The sequence below is a fragment of the Arachis ipaensis genome, chromosome B1 (assembly GCF_059453495.1).
Source record: "Arachis ipaensis isolate K30076 ecotype BB chromosome B1, ASM5945349v1, whole genome shotgun sequence".
NCBI lineage: Eukaryota > Viridiplantae > Streptophyta > Magnoliopsida > Fabales > Fabaceae > Arachis > Arachis ipaensis.
In genome coordinates, this window is record NC_142436.1 from 70,925,824 (window position 1) to 70,949,438 (window position 23,615).

Consider the following 23,615-nt stretch of genomic DNA (forward strand, 5'->3'; position numbering starts at 1 on the left):
ACTAAAATAGATGTCTTTTTGATTCCCTTGGAGGATGAGTTAAAGGACTTCTGGATCCAAGGTGTCGAAAAATATGATATTTCGACGAAGACAAACTTTCAATTACGTGCTGCGTTGATATGGACCATTAACAACCTTTTTGCGTATAGGATATTATTAGGTTGATCCACTCAGAGCCGTCTGGCATGTTCATTTATATAGATGATACAAAGGCATTTTGGTTGACCAATAGTGGTAAGAATTCGTTGTTTGATTGCCATCAAAGATTCCTCAATATGGATCATCCTTCTTGGTGTAACAAAGACTCGTTCAAAAAAGAATAAACTGAACTCCAAGAGGCACCCGCAAAGATGAGTGGTAGACAAGTTTGGCATCGTGTCAGTAGAATCCCAAAGATCATCGAAAATGGGGCAGGTTTGAGATGTCTGGGATATGGCAGGGAGCATAATTGGACTAAATAGAGTATATTTTGGGAGTTACCTTTTTGGAGAGACAACTTGGTTCGACGTTGTCTTGATGTGAAGCACATTGAGAAAAACGTGTTCGATAATATCATGCACACAGTAATGGACGATAAGCAAACAAAGGATAACAATAAGGCAAGGTTAGAGTTGATGGACATTTGTAGGCGACCAGATCTGAACATAGGGAGACTTGATATCGGGCGGTGGGCTAAACCATAGACGATGTTTTCTCTAACAAAGGAATAAAGGCAAAATATTTGTAAGTGGATTAAGGGATTGAGGTTTTCTAATGGTTATGTCTTTAACTTGAGCAAGTGTGCAAACGTGTCACAGAGTAGGCTTGCTAGGTTGAAGAGCTATGATTGTTACATTTTCATGGAGTCTTTGATTCCGGTCGCGTTCAGAGAACTTCTAACCAACATCTGAAAACCCCTCACCGAAATAAGTGAGTTTTTTAGGGAGTTATGTGCTACCAAACTTAACATTAATGATCTCACAGTCATGGACGAGAATATTTCCATCATACTTTATAAGTTAGAGAAGATATTTCCTCCATTCTTTTTGACATTCTGGAATATTTAGCAGTCTACCTACCATTTGAAACATTACTATCTGGGTTGGTTCAATTTCGGTTGATGTACCCATTAAAGGAGGATGGTTGATTCATTTAAGCGCACCGTGAAGAACAGGGTTCGATTTGAGGGCATCATCTGTGAAGCATTAGCTAAGAAAACATTTGTATTTTGCTCATTCTATTTTCCGCCTCATATTGAGTCATGTTGAACAAGGGTTGCAAGAAACGATGAGAGAGGAAAATCATCATCGGGTGGAAAACATACCCAATCTTTGCTCTGGAAGGAGCTGCAATAGGTGCAGACAGTGATTATTGGTTAGAGCAGAAGGAGATCGATGCCGTACATCTGCATGTGTTGCTTAACTGTGACCAGATTTCACCATACTTCATGTAAATTTATTAAATACTCATAAATATTGCAATAATTAACATTCTAACTTCTTAATGTAATCAAAACTTCTTTATCCTACTCTATAATATAGGTTATTTCAAGTGGAAAATTCTGATACATCATTGAACAACTTTTCACATTAGTTTAGAGAATATGTCAGCGTACATCTATCTCACACAATAGATTTAGAACTATTTGCGCTTAGTTAGAGCCCTAAGGCCACTAGCTACCCGAGATACAATGTTAATGGATATCAGTTCCATACCTTACAGTGGTTGATAAGGAAGAAAACAAATAACACCGAATTTTGGGTTTGTGGAGATTCAGATGGTGGTCATTCTGATTGGTTTAGTATGTTACACAACAAAATTGAATTAGAATATTTTTGCCGCACTACGTACAAGGTGTGTGTGTTTAAATGTGAATGGTATGATCCTAGCTCATGACAAGGAACACGAAAGCACAGGGACCATGATATTATCGAAGTTAATTTAACTAGGAAATATAGGCACTACGATATTTTTTACTTTACTTCAAAATGCATGACAGATATACTTTTTGCCTTACCCGGGTTCATGCAAGTCTAGTTGGGTGGTTGCGGTTACGACTAAACCAAGAGGCCGCATCGAGTCTGATGATATGATAGAGGGTTAGGAACCTTACTAAATTGATGACCCAACTCCTTTGGAAATAGTGCTTGATACTGTTGAGCTGATCTCCCTTAGATCTACTGTAATGGATGATGACATCATTGACTTTGGACTACATACGAATGCACTTCGACCAGAGGATAATGATCTTCAAGAAGAAGATGGGGTCGATGGCGATGAAGAAGAGGAAGACAAGTTCAATGATAATCAGGAAACTACATTAGAAGAGGAGGATGATGAACCAGAGGAAGAAGATGATGAATCTGATTAGGGTTAATGTAAACATAGTTCTGTTATATGTATTTCTTTAAGAAACTTTGCGTATTTGTAATATATGTTTTGGTGAATGTAAACATAGTTCTGTGAATGTAATATAGTTAGCATTGTTTTAGATATTTCAGTTTCCATCATTCGGTATTTGTAATTTAATTTTTTCGTACTTCACATCAGGTTTGAAGCACTATTTCAATTGTTAAATATTGGGACACACTAGAAATGGAAAGGAAAAGATAATTAAAAAAAAAATAAAAACTCTACAGTCAGAATTACCATCAGAATATTTCGACGGTAACATTATTTTTGAAAAAAACTTTACATCACATTTCCGTCGGTTTTACCGTTGGATGAATCCGCGGGTAATATGGCGGAAAAACAAAGAACTGGGGCAAAATGTTACCGTCGGATTATTCATCAAGATCTGTTTTTGTATTCACCATATTTCGTTATGACGGTAATTACCGTTGGATGAAAAAATCTGACGGTAACCATTTACCTGTAATGTTTATACTAGCTGATGATTTTTGACGATAAATCTGACGATACTCAATATTTTTCTTGTAGTGAAAGGTAACATTGTAAAATAATTATACCTGGGTGTAACATTGGTAACATGAATGTTGCAAAATTGATAGAAATAAACCCCAGATTCTTCCAGAATACCTTTGTTACACACATAAACAGAGGTCTACCAAGGACCATGCTCAACTATCTCTGCAATTTTTGCAAGCACAACAAAAGTTCCGCCCTAAAAAAATTACCAAGAGTACAAAGTAACCATGTTATGACCAAACACAATAGTATTTACAAAATAAAACTAAAATAGTAGAAAGAAATAATAACACAAATAAAAATGATCAAAGACTAAAGGATTAACATGGTTTCAAAACACAGTAGTATTTGCAAAATAAAACTAAAATAGTAAAAAAAATAACACAAAAAAAAATATCAAAGAATAAAGGAGAAAAAAGGATTAACATAGTTCCCACCCTGTTGTTATCGTCAAGCGACTTCACAGTACATCTAGGTGTCAACTTCATAAAGTCTTCTTTCATCCCAACATTTTTTCCAGAACCAACAATACCAATGGGTTGAGATGCACTAATCCGTTTGGAATAGAACTATTAACAGATAGAACAACAAATAAAATATCTAAAAAATGGCAAAAAAAAAATGAAGACCATAGGACAAATGAACTTATATACCTCTTCCGAAAAGATGCCACCTCTAGGATGTCAAGATTGAATCCAAGCTTTGATGCAACATAACATTCTAAAGTTGTAAAACCCTAAAAATTAATAAAAAATAATTAACTAATTAATTAATTATGAGAAAAAAACTTAGGAAATTAAATTTATAAGTTGAAGAAGAAAAAATATTTAAAATACGAATTTAAATACTAATTTTAAAGATTTTAGCTCGAAACCGGACTAACGGGTTGAACTGGTTGAATTGGGCCCGTATTGGACCCAAGGTTCCTACTTATATATATATATATATATATATATATATATATATATATATACAGCCTTCTCTTCCTTTGTTTCATAAAGAAACCCACTAAAGAGAAGAAGCAAAGCATCAAACCTAACCACAATTCCAATTCAATTTTCGATCCCTCGTAACTTTCAATATGGAGCTCCGATCGCCGCACCGTTTGCGGACATGCGACTGTCTCGCCAAGCTCTTCAAATCCATCTGAATAAAGTGGTAAGAAATTTGAATTTCTCACCCAGTTCTCCACCTATTTCATTTTTGTGATTTTGGTTTATGGGTGTTGAGAATTTCGGTGTTTTGATGGTTTAGAGTCGAACTAGCTTGGGGGTAGTCATTGGGTTTCATCCAATTATTTAGGGCGTAAAGGTAAGGAACCGCTGAACCATTTGTTAATTAGTAAACTAGTGAAACCTTGCATTGATTATAGTGAACTTTTGTGAAATTAGATTGAATTTCATGTTGATTTGGAGCCAAATTGGTGAAATGGGACAAAATTATGGTGGTTGAAGTTTGTTGAGTTGATTTGGAGATTTAGAAGCTTGTGGACAATGGATTTTGTAGTGCTTTGTGGCTTAGGGAGGAATTGGCCAAGGTATGGTTTTGGTTTCCAGTAGTTAATACTTAATGTTGCGTGAAAACTTAGGTTAATTACCATAAGATAGGCTTAAATGCTTTGAATTGTTGGATTTAGTGGATCAAAATTGTATAAATGTGAAGTTGATGATGATTGATGAATTTGGTGGAAATATATATGAAAATTGTTTGAATGAATTGATGAATTTAGGTGTTGAAGTAATTGTGAATTAGATAACGAGTTTGTGATATTTTGTAGGAATAATTGGTGTTGAATTGGTTATGATTTGGTTGGTTTTAGATTGAAAATTTTTGAAAACTAGAGGATTTGAACTTTTGGTAAAAAATAAATTTTTGACCAACTTCGGCGGGTCATAACTTGGCTCCCCGACCTTCAAATCTTGTGAAACTTATTTTGAATAAAAATTGGGTCTGAGAAGTTTATAACGTTTTAAAAATAGACTAAAAATGATTTTTAACGAGTAAGTTATGTGCATTTGAAGTTTCGTATGAAAAATTAAATTTTCGAACTTAACAACTTTTTGGCAAAATTGATATGGTTGCATATGCGACAGTGTCATGCGTATGCAAGTATTGGGCTTTGGCAACACACTCGCGTACGCGGCATGTATCGTGCGTATGCTGGACTCTTTCTTTGCCCACTATACTCGCGTACGCGGACAGTGGATGCGTACGCGAAACTCTCTTTTTACAAATTCTCGCGTACGCGGTAGGTGGCTTGCGTATGCATGATCCCTGTTTTGTTGAAAAGTGCAATTTTTGAGTTTTTAACCATTTCTCTAGCTTTCCAAACCACTGTAATCTCTGTTTTAGGTCTGATAGCTAGTGTTAGATTACAAGAGAAGAGCAAACCCATTAAGGGAGTTAGTTGATATTGAGGAAGAGTTGTGAAGTGAATAACTGAATTAACGATGCATGGATAATGTTGTATGAGATGTGAATAAGGAAGATAACGATAATGATGAATTGTGATGATGATATTGATGATTGATATTGATGATATGAAAGATCCATTTGGCTTATGCATTTAAACTATCTGAGACACGAGTTTTCTTGGGTAGATGCAGTGGCTTGTCACCACTTGCTCCAGGTTGAGACTCGATACTCTGTTGACCCTCCATCATAAGATGTGATCGGGCACTTTAACTCTCCGGATTTCCCCCGATGAGATGATGAATGAATGAATATATATATGCATAGACTATTGGAAATGCGTGCACACAAGGACTGTCCAAGGTTTGCTATTGGACTGTCCAAGGTTTGCTATTGGACATGTCGGGTTTGGCTGAATAATCGACAGATGAGACTCATCGGCCATAAAGCAGGCATGCATCATATGTACTTGTATGTTTTGTTTGAGAATGCATATGTTTTGGTTTGCCTAGTTGCTTAACTGTAATTAACTGCTACCTGGTCTATTTGCTGTAACTACTATCTATACTTGTGCTTTTCTTGTCTGTTTTGCCTGTATTTGTTTCTGAGAGATCCCTCTAGCGGGTGGAGGAGGTGCTGAGGGTTGTTCTACTTAGATTTTAGAGGATTAGAACCCTTATGTATAATCACCATATTTTTGGTTTTGTGAAAATTTAGGATACAAATATGGGTTGTTGGAGTTTTCGAATGCCTCTGGCTTTCTGGGACATTATTTATTATCTATATGGGCACCTTTACCATACTGAGAACTCTCAGTTCTCATTCCATACATATATTATTGTATATGTATATAACTAGTATTCTCCATCTTGTACATAACTTATATTTTATCTTTCTTAGAGGTTGAATTCAGAGATACATGATTTATATTTTTGTCTTTTGGATATATTTGGGTTATATTTATGTATATCTATACTTTGGCCAGCCTTTTCTTTGTAGGTCGAATTAAGAGCTTTGTACTTGTATCTTTTTGGAACTCCATATATATATGTACATTATCTTTACTATATGCTGTTATCTATCCCTTTTACGCTTAACCGTTTCAAGTGCGATGCATTTTCTGTTTGTTTTGTTCAACTTTTTCTTCAAGACTCCTAGTTAAACTTCTTTTCATATATGTCTATGTACGTATTTTTACTTTTAAAGGTCATAATACTCCACCACCTCTAATTTACGAACTTAAGCGTAAAGCTCTGTATGGTAAGGTATTACAAAAGTCCAACTTTATCTGAAAATAGAAATTACAAACATTGGTTACACGAATCTAGCATTAAAACCCAAGAAAATCAGATAAATCTACCAAAAGAAAGCATGGTACATTATACGAACCTCTAGAAACTTTAACTTTGGCAAGTTGCAAAAGGGCAACTAGCTGTTCAGCATACCTAGAAGACAGAGATCAATTAATTTTATCAACATATTTACTAAAGAAGGCACGTCGTATCCTACAACTAAAAACAAACAACAAAACCACCAACATTCTTAGAAACTGGACTATAAAAAGGCACAAAAAAATATAGCTATAAGACAAGGAGACAGAAATGATAAAAGAATAACTCATTTTCAGCAAGCTCCATCACAGCTATTTTCAGGTTCTTTCCATCCTTATCATATTCTTTCTCCTCAAACATAGACATCAACAGACCCAACACATCTAAAAGAAATAGAAAAAATAGTATTAGAAAATAATGATAACAAAGTGAGATTCTATAAATTATAACAAAATGAAACTGGATTCATTTTGCACCAGAAAAAAAATAAGGAAATAGCATAATATACCAACTAAGAAATCGGAATCTTCCTTGGTCTCCAACAATTCAGTGAAGGGAATGATTGTAAGGCCAAGTTTTGGGATAAAATTAGATATATCAACCCTGACAGTGGTCCGAAACTAGAAAATCAGCTTGAACTGATGCTTAGTGGCCCTATATGATCCTTGATTTGGAAGAGCTTTATGACATATACTTGACCCTTAGACAACATTTCTTTGTACCTATGAATTGTAGGCTGCCTAATAGTAGCTTGTATCTTTTACCCCTGTCAATCCACAAAACAAATTGTATCAAATTGGACATCACCGACCAAGGAAATAAAATGTATAATTCATACACATTAAATGAGATAACAGTAAAAAAAAAGTGGTATTATTCACCTTAACTTCCTCAAAAGCTTCTTCTCCCAAGCCAGGACCTACTCTACAATGGAAGAAGGGGCAAGTAAAAAAAAAATCTAAATAACATCAAAGTAAAACTCAAGTGGTGTACAATTATATATATAAGGATATACCCCATTCACAACATCAGTGCTTATTATACAAATGGCATCTGGTTATTAAGCTAAAACACATAATTTTAATTAGAAGAAAAAAAATTAAAGGCACAAAGCTAAACCTAACTATAAATTTCTTTCTGTACAAAAATTCAGAAAAAGAAAAATGTTCATTATACTTATCAAATCAACACAGACCTCATATAGAAATAACAATCCTCTTTATTTACCACCACTGAAATAGAAAAAAAAATCATTGAATCAAGAAATAAAGAAATGAAGAAAAGAGAGCAAGGCCCACAAACAATAACAAAAAAATAACTATAAAGATATAGAAGATATCAATAACCAATATAAAATTTTTATACATAATGTCAACACTACAAAAAAAATCATGAAATAGCACAACAAACAGCTAAAGACAAATATCCAACACTTTCAATTTTAGACCAACTCATTATATTCATAGTTTTCAGATAAAAAAAGGCGCACCCTAATTATTTTATCTAATTTACGCTAAAAGACGGGTCAGATAAAAAAAAAGACAATAGAGTAATCAATATCAAAACAAAAACTAATCGTACTTACTCAGTGTCACCTTTGTTGAATTCGCCTTTCCATTTTGCACCTTTCGTGATGGGAACTACAATTAAAGCAATCAGGTTATTTTTCTAAGCATAAAATCAACAGAAACAACAAAAATCACGAACAATTACTAACTATTGAAAATAAATACAAAACACCCAAAAAAATAAACAATCACCACTAGAAAAAAAAACTAATAGCACTCAAATATAGGATGTGTCAGATTGGCAGTTGAACCGACAAGTGATATCACAACCAATAGGACATGCATTTATCATGTGCATCTTCTAAGTGTTTGCTTGCTTTGCTTACCTACATTCAATGCCTAAATGTATAACGTGCTTACTTGCTTCCAGAATTACTTGCTATAAGTGTATATTACCTGTGTTTTACTTGCTTGCAATTATCTGCATTTTCTGCTGGGATTGAAGAGGTTCGGTAGGCAGAGGCGATGGGATCACATGGAGGATAGGATGGTGAAGTGGTGCACGAAATAGTGATCATCAATGGCGCCAACAACTTGGTACGCACAATTGTAATCTAAACTCTTTATCACAACTTCGCACAACTAACCAGCAAGTGTACTGGGTCGTCCAAGTAATAAACCTTACGTGAGTAAGAGTCGATCCCACAGAGATTGTCGGCCTGAAGCAAGCTATGGTCACCTTGTAAATCTCAGTCAGGCGAATTCAAATGGTTATGGTGAATTGATAATAAAAACATAAATAAAATATAAACTGGGATAGAGATATTTATGTAATTTATTGGTGAAAATTTCAGATAAGCGTATAGAGATGCTTTCGTTCCTCCTGAACCTCTGCTTTCTTGCTGTCTTCATCCAATCATTCCTACTCCTTTCCATGGCAAGCTTTATGTAGGGCATCACCGTTGTCAATGGCTACATCCCATCCTCTCTGTGAAAATGGTCCAATCGCTGTCACTGCATGGCTAATCATCTGTCGGTTCTCGATCATATTGGAGTAGGATTTACTATCCTTTTGCGTCTGTCACTACGTCCAGCACTCGTGAGTTTGAAGCTCGTCACAACCATCCCTTCCCAGATCCTACTCAGAATACCACAGACAAGGTTTAGACTTTTTGGATCTCAGGAATGGCTGTCCATGGGTTCTAACTTATACCACGAAGATTCTAATATCTTGGACTCGGTCCTCTATATTAGATATCTAAGAGATATTCATTCTAGCTTGTTTGCATGTAGAACGAAAGTGTTTGTCAAGCACGCGTTCATAAGTGAGAATGATGATGAGCGTCATATAATCATCACATTCATCATGTTCTTGGATGCGAATGGATATCTTAGAATAGGAATAAGCTTGAATTGAATAGAAAAACAATAGTACTTTGCATTAATTCATGAGGAACAGCAGAGCTCCACACCTTAATCTATGGTGTGTAGAAAATATACCGTTGAAAATACATAAGTGATGAAGGTCCAGGCATGGCCGAATGGCCAGCCCCCATAAAGGTCTAAGATAGCATAAAACAGATCAAAGATCTGATCCGAAGATCTAAATACAATAGTAAAAAGTCCTATTTATACTAAACTTGTTACTAGGGTTTACAAAAATGAGTAAATGATGCAGAAATCTACTTCTGGGGCCCACTTGGTGTGTGCTTGGGCTGTGCATTGAGATTTACACAGGTAGAGGCTTCTCTTGGAGTTGAACGCCAGTTTGTAACCTATTTCTGGCGTTTAACTCCACTTTGCAACCTGTTTCTGGTGTTTAACTCCAGAATACAGCATGGAACTGGCATTGAATGCCAGTTTGCGTCGTCTAAACTCGGGTAAAATATGAACTATTATATATTTCTGGAAAGCCCTGGATGTCTACTTTCAAACGCAATTGAGATCGCGCCATTTGGAGTTCTGTAGCTCCAGAAAATCCACTTTGAGTGCAGAGAGATATGAATCCAACAGCATCTGCAGTCCTTCTTCAACCTCTGAATCTGATTTTTGCTCAAGTCCCTCAATTTCAGCCAGAAAATACCTGAAATTACAGAAAAACACACAAACTCATAGTAAAGTCCAGAAATGTGAATTTTAATTAAAAACTAATAAAAATATACTAAAAACTAACTAAATTATACTGAAAACTATGTAAAAACAATGCCAAAAAGCGTATAAATTATCCGCTCATCACAACACCAAACTTAAATTGTTGCTTGTCCCCAAGCAAATGAAAATCAAATAGGATGAAAAGAAGAGAATATACTATAAATTCCAAAATATCAATGAAACTTAGCTCCAATCAGATGAGCGGGACTTGTAGCTTTTTGCCTCTTGAATAGTTTTGGCATCTCACTTTATCCATTGCAGTTCAGAATGATTGGCATCTATAGAAACTTAGAATTCAGATAGTGTTACTGATTCTCCTAGTTTAGTATTTTGATTCTTGAACACAGCTACTTTATGAGTCTTGGCCGTGGCCCTAAGCACTTTGTTTTCCAGTATTACCACCGGATACATAAATGCCACAGACACATAACTGGGTGAACCTTTTCAGATTGTGACTCAGCTTTGCTAAAGTCCCCAATTAGAGGTGTCTAGGGTTCTTAAGCACATTCTGTTTTTGCTTTGGACCTCGACTTTAACCACTCAGTCTCAAGTTTTCACTTGACACCTTCACGCCACAAGCACATGGTTAGGGACAGCTTAGTTTAGCTACTTAGGCCAGGATTTTATTCCTTTAGGCCCTCCTATCCACTGATGCTCAAAGCCTTGGATCCTTTTTATTTACCCTTGCCTTTTTGGTTTTAAGGGCTATTGGCTTTTTCTGCTTGCTTTTTCTTTTTCTTTTTCTCTTTTTTTTTCGCATTTATTTTCTGCAAGCTTTTGTATTCACTGCTTTTTCTTGCTTCAAGAATCATTTTTATGATTTTTCAGATTATCAAATAACATGTCTCCTTTTTCCTTATTCTTCAAGAGCCAACATATTTAACATTCATACACATCAACTTCAAAAGACATATGCACTGTTCAAGCATTCATTCAGAAAACAAAAAGTATTGTCACCACATCAAAATAATTAAACTAGTTTCAAGGATGAATTCGAAACCATGTACTTCTTGTTCTTTTGTAATTAAAACATTTTTCATTCAAGAGAGGTGATGGATTCATATTCATAACTTTAAGGCATAGACACTTAGACACTAATGATCATGTAGTAAAGGCACAAACATAAATAACACATAAGGCTCAAAAACCGAAAAACAGAAAATAAATAGATAAGGAGATTAAGGAATGAGTCCACCTTAGTGAGGGTGGCGTCTTCCTCTCCTTGAAGAACCAATGGTGCTCTTGAGCTCCTCTATGTCTCTTCCTTGTCTTTTTTGCTCCTCCTTCATAGCTCTTTGATCTTCTCTAATTTCATGGAGGATGATGGAGTGCTCTTGATGCTCCACCCTTAGTTGTCCCATGTTGGAACTTAATTCTCCTAGAGAAGTGTTGATTTGCTCTCAATAATTCTGTGGAGGAAAGTGCATTCCCTGAGGCATCTCAGGGATTTCATGGTGAGGAATTTCCTCATACTCTTGTTGAGGTCCATGATCTCTTGTTTGCTCCATCCTTTTCTTAGTGATGGGCTTGTCCTCTTCAATGAGGATGTCTCCGGCCTTAGGTGCCATAAATGGTTATGGAAAAACAAAAAAGTAATGCTTTTTCCACACCAAACTTAAAATGGTTGCTCGTCCTCGAGCAAAAGAAGAAAGAAAGGATGAGAAGAAGAAGAAATGGAGAAGATGGAAGTGTGTGAATGGTATTTGTGGAAGAGAGTTATGAAAAGGTGTGAAGAGGAGAGAAGAAGTGGTGGGGATCCTGTGGGGTCCACAGATCCAGTTGGGCCAAGGACTTAACATCCCTGCTCCAATTAGGCGTGTAAAACGCCTTTGCTGTGCAATCCTGGCGTTTAATGCCAGACTGCTGCCTGTTTCTGGCATTAAACGCCCAAATGTAGCTTGTTTCTGGCGTTTAACGCCAGGCATATGCTTGTTTCTGGCGTTAAACGCCAGCTTGGTGCCTGTTTCTGTCGTTAAACGCCAGACAGATGCTTGTTTCTGGCGTTTAAACGCCAGACAGATGCTTGTTTCTGGCGTTTAAACGCCAGACTACTCTCCTCCAGTGTGTGCTATTTTCAATGCTATTTTTCATTCTGTTTTTGATTTTTCAGTAGTTTTTGTGACTTCACATGATCATCAACCTAATAAAACACGAAATAACAAAAAGAAAATAAAATAGATATGATTAAATAACATTGGGTTGCCTCCCAACAAGCGCTTTTTTAATGTCAATAGCTTGACAGTGAGCTCTCATGGAGCCTCAAAGATAATCAGAGCAAGGTTGGAACCTCCCAACAGCAAACTTAGAGTTTGGGTGTAGGGGTTCAACACCAAACTTAGAGTTTGACTGTGGGGGCTTTGGTTGACTCTGCAGTGAGAGAAGCTTTTCATGCTTCCTCTCCATGGTTACAGAAGGAGATCCTTGAGTTTCAAACACAAGGTTGTCCTCATTCAGTTGGAGGATCAATTCTCCTCTGTCCACATCAATCACAGCTCTTGCTGTGGCTAGGAAGGGTCTTCCAAGGATGATGGATTCATCCTCATCCTTCCCAGTGTCTAGGATTATGAAATTAGCAGCGATGTAAAGGCCTTCAACCTTTACTAACACGTCCTCTACTTGGCCAAAAGCCTATTTTCTTGAGTTGTCTGCCATCTCTAATGAGATTCTAGCAGCTTGCACCTAAAAGATCCCAAGTTTCTCCATTACGGAGAGTGGCATTAAGTTTATTCCTGACCCCAGGTCACACAGATCTTTCTCAAAGTTCATGGTGCCTATGTTACAGGGAATTAGGAATTTACCAGGATCCTGTTTCTTTTGAGGTAATTTCTGCCTATCCAATGCATTCAGTTCATTGGTGAGCAAAGGAGGTTCATCTTCCCAAGTCTCATTACCAAATAATTTGGCATTCAGCTTCATGATTTCACCAATGTACTTGGCAACTTGCTCTTCAGTAATGTCTTCATTCTCTTCAGAAGAAGAGTACTCATCAGAGCTCATGAAGGGCAGAAGGAGGTTCAATAGAATCTCTATGGTCTCTAGATGAGCCTCAGATTCCTTTAGGTCCTCATTGAGGAACCCCTTATTGATCATTGAGCGTCCCAGGAGGTCTTCCTCACTGGGATTCGCATCCTCTCCTTCCCTTGTAGGTTCGGCCATGATGGTTAAATCTATGGCCTTGCACTCTCTCTTTGGATTCTCTTCTGTATTGCTTGGGAGAGTACTATGAGGGATTTCAGTGACTCTTTTACTCAGCTAGCCCACTTGTGCCTCCAAATTTCTAATGGAGGACCTTGTTTCATTCATGAAACTCAAAGTGGCCTTAGATAGATCAGAGACTATATTTGCCAAGCTAGATGGATTCTGCTCAGAATTCTCTATCTGTTGCTGAGTGGATGATGGAAAAGGTTTACTATTGTTAAACCTGTTTCTTCCACCATTATTAAAGCCTTGTTGAGGCTTTTGTTGATCCTTCCATGAGAAATTTGGATGATTTCTCCATGAGGGATTATAGGTGTTTCTATAGGGTTCACCCATGTAATTCACCTCTGCTATTGCAGGGTTCTCAGGATCATAAGCTTCTTCTTCAGAAGAGGCCTCTTTAGTACTGTTGGATGATTCCTTCAATCCATTCAGACTCTGAGAGATCATATTGACTTGCTGAGTCAATATTTTATTCTGAGCCAATATGGCGTTCAGAGTATCAATTTCAAGAACTCCCTTCTTTTGAGGCGTCCCATTACTTACAGGATTCCTCTCAGAAGTGTACATGAACTGGTTATTAGCAACCATGTCAATGAGTTCTTGAGCTTCTGCAGACGTTTTCTTTAGGTGAATGGATCCACCTGCAGAATGGTCCAATGACATTTTAGATAATTCAGACAGACCATCATAGAATATATCCAGGATGGTCCATTCTGAAAGCATGTCAGAAGGACACTTGTTGGTCAGTTCCTTGTATCTCTCCCAAGCTTCATAGAGGGATTCACCTTCCTTTTGTCTGAAGGTTTGAATATCCACTCTAAGCTTGCTAAGCTTTTGAGGAGGAAAGAACTTGGCTAAGAAAGCCGTGACCAGCTTATCCCAAGAGTTCAGGCTGTCTTTAGGTTGAGAGTCCAACCATATTCTAGCTTTGTCTCTTACAGCAAATGGGAAAAGCATAAGCCTGTAGACCTTGGGATCAACCCCATTGGTCTTAACAGTATCATAGATCTGCAAGAATTCAGTTAAGAACTGAAAAGGATCTTCGGATGGAAGTCCATAAAACTTGCAATTCTGTTGCATCAGAGCAACTAATTGAGGTTTCAGCTCAAAATTATTTGCTCCAATGGCAGGGATTGAGATGCTTCTTCCATGTAAATTGGAATTAGGTTCCGTAAAGTCACCAAGCATCTTCCTTGCATTGTTATTATTTTCGGCCATTCCTCCTTCTTTTTCGAAAATTTTTGTCAGATTTTCTCCAGAGAGTTGTGCTTTAGCTTCCCTTAGCTTCCTCTTTAGAGTTCTTTCAGGTTCAGGATCAGCTTCAACAAGAATGTTCTTGTCCTTGTTCCTGCTCATATGTAAAAGAAGAGAACAGAAAATATGGAATCCTCTATGTCACAGTATAGAGATTCCTTTATGTGAGTAGAAGAAGAAGAGAAATTCGAACACAGAAAGAGAGAGAGGGTTCAAATTTTTAAGAAGAAGAGAAGTGTTAATAGATAAATAAATAATTAGAAGGAGATGAAAGAGAAGAATTTTCGAAAAATAAACTAAAATAAAAAATATTTTTGTTTTTAATTTAAAATAAAAATTAGAATTCAAAAATTAAGAAAGGAAAATTGAATCAAATTAAATTAAATTTAAAACAATTAGTTAATTTAAAAAGGAATTTTGAAAAAGAGGAAGGTGATTTTTGAAAATTAGAGAGAGAATTAGTTAGGTAGTTTTGAAAAAGATAAGAATCAAACAAAAAGATAAGATTGATTGAAAAAGATTTGAAACTTAATTTTTGAAAAGATAAGAAGTTAGAAAAGAAGTTAGAAAATATTTTGAAATTGATTTTGAAAAAGATGCGATTGAAACTTATTTTGAAAAAGATTTGAAAAGGAAATTTAAAAAGATTTGATTTTGAAAATTAAAGTTGATTACTTGACTAATAAGAAACTAAAAAGATATGATTCTAGAGTTTAAAGATTGAACCTTTCTTACTAGGCAAGTAACAAACTTAAAATTTTTTTTGAATCAATCACATTAATTGTTAGCATAAATTTCGAAAATATGAAACAAAATAAGAAAAACATTTTTGAAAATTATTTTGAAATTGTCGAAAATCATAAAAGAAAAATGAGGAAGATTTGATTTTTTAAAAAGATTTGAAAAAGATAGAATTTTTTAAATTGAAAATTTGATTTGACTCATAAGAAACAACTAGATTTTAAAGTTTTTGAAAAAGTCAACTCAAATTTTCGAATTTTATGAGATGAAAAAGGGAAAGATATTTTTTTAGATTTTTGAATTTTTAATAAGGAAAGAGAAAAACATCAAAAAGACTCAAGACATAAAAATTTTGGATCAAAACAAAGAAAACATGCAAGAACACTTTGAATGCAAAGATGAACACCAAGAACACTTTGAAGATCATGATGAACATCAAGTATGTATTTTTGAAAAAATTTTTAAGAAAAGAAAAACATGCAAGACACCCAACTTAAAAATTTTTATTCTCTAGACACTAATAATTCAAGAATGCATATGAAAAACAAGAAAAGACACAAAACAAGAAAATATGAAGATTAAACAAGAAGTCTTGTCAAGAACAACTTGAAGATCATGAAGAACAAATGCATGAGTTTTCGAAAATTTTAAGAAAAATTAAAAAGATGCAATTAACACCAAACTTAAAATTTGACACAAGACTCAAACAAGAAACACAATATTTTTGGTTTTTATGATTTTATTAATTTTTTCTCTTGGATTTTTTTCGAAAATTATTTTCAGAAGAATAAAAAAGAAGGAAATTTTTTTTGTATTTTTCGAAAATAAGAAATAAAAGCTTAAAATTAAAATAAAATTACCTAATGTGAGCAACAAGATGAACCGTCAGTTGTCCAAACTCGAACAATCCCCGGCAACGGCGCCAAAAACTTGGTGCACGAAATTGTGATCATTAATGGTGCCAACAACTTGGTACGCACAATTGTAATCTCAACTCTTTATCACAACTTCGCACAACTAACCAACAAGTGCACTGGGTCGTCCAAGTAATAAACCTTATGTGAGTAAGGGTCGATCCCACTGAGATTGTCAGCCTGAAGCAAGCTATGGTCACCTTGTAAATCTCAGTCAGGCGGATTCAAATGGTTATGGTGAATTGATAATAAAAACATAAATAAAATATAAACTAGGATAGAGATACTTATGTAATTTATTGGTGAGAATTTCAGATAAGCGTATAGAGATGCTTTCGTTCCTCCTGAACCTCTACTTTCTTGCTGTCTTCATCCAATCATTCCTACTCCTTTCCATGGCAAGCTTTATGTAGGGCATCACCGTTGTCAATGGCTACATCCCATCCTCTCTGTGAAAATGGTCCAATGCGCTGTCACTGCATGGCTAATCATCTGTCGGTTCTCGATCATACTGGAATAGGATTTACTATCCTTTTGCGTCTGTCGCTACGCCCAGCACTCGCGAGTTTGAAGCTCGTCACAGCCATCCCTTCCCAGATCCTACTCGAAATACCACATACAAGGTTTAGACTTTCCGGATCTCAGGAATGGCTGTCCATGGGTTCTAACTTCTACCACGAAGATTCTAATATCTTGGACTCGGTCCTCTGTATTAGATATCTAAGAGATATTCATTCTAGCTTGTTTGCATGTAGAACGGAAGTGTTTGTCAGGCACGCATTTATAAGTGAGAATGATGATGAGCGTCACATAATCATCACATTCATCATGTTCTTGGGTGCGAATGGATATCTTAGAATAGGAATAAGCTTGAATTGAATAGAAAAACAATAGTACTTTGCATTAATTCATGAGGAACAGCAGAGCTCCACACCTTAATCTATGGTGTGTAGAAACTCTACCGTTGAAAATACATAAGTGATGAAGGTCAAAGAATGGCCGAATGGCCAGCCCCCATAAAGGTCTAAGATAGCATAAAACTGATCAAAGATCTGATCCGAAGATCTAAATACAATAGTAAAAAGTCCAATTTATACTAAACTAGTTACTAGGGTTTACAGAAATGAGTAAATGATGCAGAAATCCACTTCTGGGGCCCACTTGGTGTGTGCTTGGGCTAAGCATTGAGCTTTACACGTGTCGAGGCTTCTCTTGGAGTTGAACGCCAGTTTGTAACCTGTTTCTGGCGTTTAACTCCACTTTGCAACCTGTTTCTGGCGTTTAACTCCAGAATGCAGCATGAAACTGGCATTAAACGCTAGTTTGCGTCATCTAAACTCGGGCAAAGTATGGACTATTATATATTGCTGGAAAGCCCTGGATGTCTAATTTCCAACGCAATTAAGAGCGCGCCCTTTGGAGTTCTGTAGCTCCAGAAAATCTACTTTGAGTGCAGGGAGGTCAGAATCCAACAGCATCTGCAGTCCTTCTTCAACCTCTGAATTTGATTTTTGCTCAAGTCCCTCAATTTCAGCCAGAAAATATCTGAAATCACAGAAAAACACACAAACTCATAGTAAAGTCCAGAAATGTGAATTTTAATTAAAAACTAATAAAAATATACTAAAAACTAACTAAATTATACTGAAAACTATGTAAAAACAATGCCAAAAAGCGTATAAATTATCCGCTCATCACGAAGGCTATAGGACAAAAGTGTTTTTGTTAGTTTAGAATTTCCTTAAGTTAGATTACCCTGTTTACCAAACGTGTAAAGGTGAGAAAAGGGTCATAGATATGAGATAAACAAGAGTATATATATATATATATATATATATATATATATATATATATATATATACCCAAAAGAGAGCTAGACATAACTTGCGGAGTTTAGGATGTTGCTATTTTATTCCAAAACACTATGATGTATTCAGTTTGAGCTAGCCGGCTTAAACTCCGCAGGCTGTGTCTAGTTCTCTTTTGTATATTATGTATGTATGTATGTATGTATGTATGTATGTATGTATGTATGTATGTATGTATGTATGTATGTATGTATGTATGTATATATATATATACACTCTTGTTTATCATGTATCTGTGATCCTTCTCTTATCTTTACACTTTAGTTATCGTGTGTAATGCTTCGCGCTTTTGTAATCTAGTTCTAAAGCTTAGACATATATATGGAAGAAAGTAATAATACTAGAAGTCCAATGAAGAAATAAAGCTCAAAAACAAAAAAAACAGAAATACAAAAGTACGAAGTGTTACACACGATAACTAAAGCATAAAGATAAGAAGAGGATCATAGATACAAGATAAACAAGAGTACATATATATATATATATATATATATATGTATATATTTGTATATATACATAGTATACAAAAGAGAACTAGACATAGCCTACAGAGTTTAGGCTGGCTAGCTCAAACAGAATACAATAGAATTATTGGAATAAAACAGCAACATCTTAACTTTCAAAGTAGCCTCTAAAGCAACAAGTACAATATACAAAAGTGAGAGAATACTAAAGCAAAATAAGCAAAATACAAAGAGATAACAAGTGATCCTCTGCTCTGTCACCACCCCGCAAACTCACTGAGATGGGTTGTGACCAGCATCTGAAAAATATCAACAACATATTGTATGAGAACCGAAGGTTCTCAGTATAGTAACAGTGCCCAATAGATAAGATATAAGGTTCCGGGATGCCAAAGGCAATCCTAGAACTTCTTATCAATCCAATTATTCAAGCTTAAACATATATATAATAAACTGTAAACTGGGTAATCTAACTTACGGGATTTCTACTCTAACAGAAACACCGCTGTCCCACAATCTTTTCCAACCTAACCTTCATACGTTTCTATTGCCACTGCTTACTGTACCTCTTCAATCTCAGCAGAAAACACAAGTAGATGCAAACAAGTAAAGCACATATAATATACATTTATAGCAGGTATTTCAGGAAGCAAGTAAGCATGTTACACATTTAGGCAAAAGATTGCAAGCAAAGCAAGCAATCAGATAGAAGATGCACATAATGAGTGCCTGTCCTATTGTCTGTGATATCACGTGTCGGTTCAACTGCCAACCTGACACATCCCCTCGGGATGTCGCCTTTCTATCACGTATATAAATATGGCCCCTAGGATATAGTGCCCTAACACACTCTTACGGGATATAGTGCCTGAGCACCCTCTTTTGACCAGAAAGGATGCAAGCGAGATACTCTGCCTCATACCATACATCTCAACATAAGCGGGATTAACCACCATCCATACGACAGCGCCGCAACCTCGACAAGCGGGATTAACCACTGTCTTTGCCAGGCGCATAGCGACTTATCAAATACTAGCATATCAATAGCATAAAAACCAGTCTCAGTGATCGCTGCTCATATAGCACAAGTCCATTAATACTCATCTCATCAATCTCATTAACCAAAATCAATCATTTTCAAGTTCTAAACTCATCATTAGTTCTCAATCTATTATCATCTCGACTCTCCGACAATCCATTCAAGTCATTCCATCCATAGTTCATCCTAAGCCTAAGTCTTCGTCTCTATCTCATAATAGAAAATAACCACTTAAATTCACTTATTGTTACCATAACTCATAAAAATAGCTCAATCAATTGTAGCCCAAATTATAAAAAATAAATAACTAAAACTAAATAGCATCCAAGCACAATTCAAGTAATGTAGAATAATATAAACAAGGATAAGCTGCTTACTAATTTTATTTCTAAAAAAAAGATGTATTTATAAAATAAATACTCAAAAAAATAAAAAAACAATAATATCAGAGAAACAAAAAAAGAACAAAATAAATATTAGTAACAAAACACATCACGACTTTCTAAAATACAAATTAAAGAAACCAGTAGCTGAAATTGCACCCTGCAAACCTTGCAAAATTAGCGAATAATTAGTCAATGAATTAATTTTTAATAAAAAAATTAAGATTGTGAATCTTATGGTTTAATAAGATAGAGCTAATTGAAACAAGAATTTTGACACTAATTTCAAAGAATTTGGCCTAAGATTGGACCGAACGGGCCAAACCGGTCGAACTGGGCCCAACCAATCCATCACACTTAATGAGCTTCAGCTCATTCTCTTCCCCATTTCACATGCAACACGCTACTGAGGAGGAACAAAAGGGAAGAGAGGGGGAAAGTTCCAATTGGGTATGTTAGAAGCTTAATTGGAAACTTGAAGTGAGATCTAGTTGCTGAATTTTGGTGATTGAGGTTTGCAATTTTACCTAGTGGGTTGTCTTGGGTTATACGAGGAAATCAGCCAAGGTATGGTTTTGGTTTCTCGTATTTAATATATAATGTCTTGTGAAAACTTAGGCTAGATGACCATAGGATAGGAATGAATGCATGAGTATGTTAATTGTTTAGTACCTTTGATGATATTTGTGATGTGGGTTGAGCATTTGTTGATGTTTGTTGATTATGATGGAAATATAATGATAAATGATGGTTTGATGATGATTGATAAGTTGGTAATAACGAGTATATATGTATGATTGTATATTGAAGGTTATTGGTATAATTGTGAAGTTATATATCGTAGTTTTATGAAAGTGAAGTATGGTGGTTGATGAAAGGGGGTGGTATTGTGTTGATGGTGTGTTGTAGTGCTGATTATATGTGTAGGATGTTGAGGTTTGAGTTTGATTTTTAATGAAAATAGAGGTTGAGGATTTTTGTGAAAAACTAATTTTTGGTCGAACTTTGGAAAACCACAACTCAGCTTCCAGATCCCCAAATTATTTCAAAGTTATTTTATATGAAAATTGGGTCCGTGAAGGTTACACTGTTTGAAGAACGGATGAAAAATGTTTTGAAACGAAAAAGTTATGCGCGTCGGAAGTTTGGAGTGCAACACTGAAAATTCTGAAGCATTCAGCATTTTTGTTATTTTGAATAGCTCGCGTACGCGAGCATGGAAAAATGTATGCCCACGCGTACGTGTGACGTCTCAATATTGCACTCCCATGCGTACGCGTGGCCCCTGCTTCAGCAAACACAAATTTTGTGTTTTAAAGTATAATTTTGAACCCCTAAAACCTCTATTTTTACTCTTTTAGCCCCTAAATTTTAGTTGGATATTTAGTGATGAGATGAAGTTAGGAAGGGGTAGTAACTTGGAAGTGAAGCAAGTTGTGGAGTAATGAATTATGATTTGTGAAGTGGTGATTTTGAGCTTAAGAAGTGATAACTGAACTAATATAATTATGAGGATGATAATAATGAATTTTAATTGAATGAGAGATGAGTTGATGATAATAATGACCTTAAGGTGTAATGGATGATTGAATTTGAATGAATAATAAGGATGATGAGATTAAATTCGATTGTAATATACCTCTGGGTAAGACACAATGGTGCTATCCACCAGCTCCAGATAAGAGGCGAGAATGTCGGGTAAGATGTAGTGGTGTTACCCACTTGCTCTGGGTATGAATTGAGAATGAATGGATGAATGATTGAATGGTAATGATAATGAAAGTGTGTTTCTGTATGTGACTTCAGGTAAGATGCAGTGGCGTTATCCACTTGTTCCCGGTAAGAGTCAATAAGCCGAGTAAGATGCAGTGGTGTTATCCACTTGCTCCAGGAAAGTTCAAGGCTTCGAGTAAGACGTAAGGGCTGTGTTCTGTTGCTGCTTGCTCCAGGTCGAGAAATGTAACACTGCCTAGGTAAGAGGTAGGGTAAAGTTGTTCCCTGCTCCGGGTACACGGGTAAGATGCAAGAGTTGTGGCGTTGTCCCACTTGCTCCTCGTTTAGTGTTCTGTCCAGGGTTAGCTACCGGATATGTCAGGTTTGGCTTTATAACCAACAGATGAGACTCATCAGCCATAGGACAGACATGCATCATATGCATATTGTTTGAATTGCTTGCTTGTGTATTAATTGGGATTGCCTAAGTGATTTTAATATGCTATTTGTTATATTTGCTTTATGTATTACTTGTATCCTACCTGTGTTTGCCATTGTCTATTTGTTTGTCTTTGTAATTTCACCGGAGATGGAGGAACGGAGGGAAGGCTGAGAGGTTTAGGGTATTAGTAAAGTTTTAATTGGATTTAAGGAATTGGTCAAGTTTAGAAAGCCTTGGAAAACCACCTTGATTCTTGGTTTCTGTTTCAGTTCTTTAAGTTTTATAATTTGAGTGTCGCGTTTTAGGATTGCCTCTGGCATTCTCAGGACCTTATATCTTATGTATGCAGCACCTTTACCATGCTGAGAACCCCCCGATTCTCATTCCATATGGATATTTATGGTTTTCAGATGCAGGACAGGTGGCACTTCGCTGAGGCATACTGGAAGCTTCTGATAGCGGAGATCATTGTCTTTGGGTTTATATATATATATATATATATATATATATATATATATATATATATATATGTAGACTCTTTTATCTCCACCGCTTATGTATTTGATGTATTAACTTCCTCTTAGAGTCTATTTTGGAGAAATAGGTTCTATAACTTTGTATTTTGGGCTTATTTTGGATTCTCCTATATATATGTATATATACTTATGTGCTCAGGCCGGTTTGGCTTCGCGAGCCGAGTCTTGAGCTTTGATATTTGTACCTTGGAACTCTCTTTTATAATATCTATGTCAGTTTCTCTTATCTTTTCCGTTTATCGTTTATGTGTCGTGAGTGTTGCGCTTTTCTGTTTAACGCTTTGCTTTAAACTTTCTTTCCAAGGCTCCTAGATAAATCTTCTCTTCAACTATATTATGTATATTTAAATTTTATTTTTAAAGGTCGTAGCGCCTTGCCACCTCTGTTTTACATCCTAGGTGTAAAGCTCTATGTTGTAGGGTGTTACATTATGGTATCAGAGCAGTTCGTTCCTGTAGAGCCTGAGGGACAGATTGACTATGCTTCTGGGCATACTCTGGATGTCTGTACATGCTAAATTAAGATATCTAACTGATATATGTGGCATGAACGTTCATAAAAATGAATTTGGGACTGTGAAGCACTAGACTTACGATATTGAGACTGATCTCCTTGATATCGTTTTGGTGTGTATAGGAACCAGATGGCGACTGGTGGATGCGGTCGCAGTCGAGGGAGAGAGAGGGCTAGTAACACGGAACCTGAGACGACTAAGAATAATCCCACAAACTTTATGACTGCCCTGGAGAA

At 35.9% G+C, this 23,615-nt stretch overlaps 1 non-coding gene across 1 annotated transcript; it reads left to right on the forward strand.

Moving 5' to 3' along the window:
• Window positions 1-14,227: 14,227 nt before the first annotated feature.
• LOC148576971 (small nucleolar RNA R71) lies at window positions 14,228-14,335 on the forward strand. Its single transcript, XR_015904624.1, has one exon. It is a non-coding gene; the product is annotated as a small nucleolar RNA R71 (small nucleolar RNA).
• Window positions 14,336-23,615: the final 9,280 nt, after the last annotated feature.